The following is a 1,307-nucleotide window of genomic DNA, read 5'->3' as shown; positions in this document are numbered from 1 at the left end:
CACACACACACACACACACACACACACCGCCGTCAAGTGAATCGCTCGCTCGCTCACTCGCTCCCCCAGAAGTCTCTGCACTGTATTCCCTCTGAAAAGCAAGTTCAAAAAGAAAGTGCAGTGAAAGAGTCTTCTTTACTGGGCTTTGAACCGGCAGCTAATAGTTAACCACCAGGACGTTAACCCCCCACATCGTGTCTGTGGTCGTCCTGTGCCTACAGACAGTCGGCAGCTGTGGTCTGTGATGTACAGAGTGAGTCACCGCACGGTGGCTCCTGCGGCGAGGACGACGGCACGTGCTTCAACAAGTTCAACAACCACCATGTTTACTCTGAGACGGCGTCGTGTTGTCGCCCTCTCAGGTGGTAACGATGCACTACACTCATCGCACAACATGAAACACGATCTTTTCAACACACAATACGATTTTATCACAACTTTTTTACACGATATTTAAAAAAATAAAATCCCATCAGTAAAAATCCCATCAGCGACTGTCCTGGTCTACCTCATAAACCAGGCGTGAGTCATAACATTTGACAAGGGGGCGCTGTCAGGATCAGACAGATCAATTTAGCCTTTTCTACGCCATCTATTGGGGAAACACAGGCATCGCAGGAGAAAGGATATAAATATATTAATAATATATTTGGACAAGTTTTCACGGACCGAAATAAAAAACCTTAACGTATTAATAATATATTTGGACAAGTTTTCTTGGGCTGAAATAAAAAACCTGGGCCATAGTTTGCCAATGCCTATGATAAACTGAAATAAATATTAGCGATGTCCAATATGAACTTTTTTGCCCATATTGTCTGAACTGTAAGAGTTGCTGGCGCCAGCATTCTGTATACAATCCACTGATTGATTTAGGGCGCATACCGCCACCTACTGTACCAGAGTGTGTAGTGTCATGGTATGACCAGTGACTTTTTGAGATAACGCAGCCCACTCCTCACAACCCTAACTACCACTGAGGATTCTCCGTACAGTGTCGTCAGTCTGAGCCAATCAGCCGTAAGTCAGAGGTAAAAATCATCATTTCTCCATAAACGCCAGCGTTTCATTGGCTCTGAGGGATTGACACCATGACCTTTGATTGGATTATCGTTCCAAACTTTCAACGATGGTTGGAAGTGAACGACCATCATCATCATCCTCATCCTCATCCTCATCCTCATCATCATCATCATCCTCATCATGATGATGTCAGAAAGACAGAGAGGAGGAAGATAACCCCCCCCCCCACCCGGACCTGTCCGACGACAAAATCAGGACGTCCTCGTGGGGGCCTGCCGACAGAC

Source organism: Cynoglossus semilaevis, chromosome 11, assembly GCF_000523025.1.
Source record: "Cynoglossus semilaevis isolate Cse_v1.0 chromosome 11, Cse_v1.0, whole genome shotgun sequence".
In the NCBI taxonomy this organism is placed as follows: Eukaryota; Metazoa; Chordata; class Actinopteri; order Pleuronectiformes; family Cynoglossidae; genus Cynoglossus; species Cynoglossus semilaevis.
The sequence above is the reverse complement of the archived record's forward strand: the minus strand, read 5'-3'. Positions refer to the sequence as shown.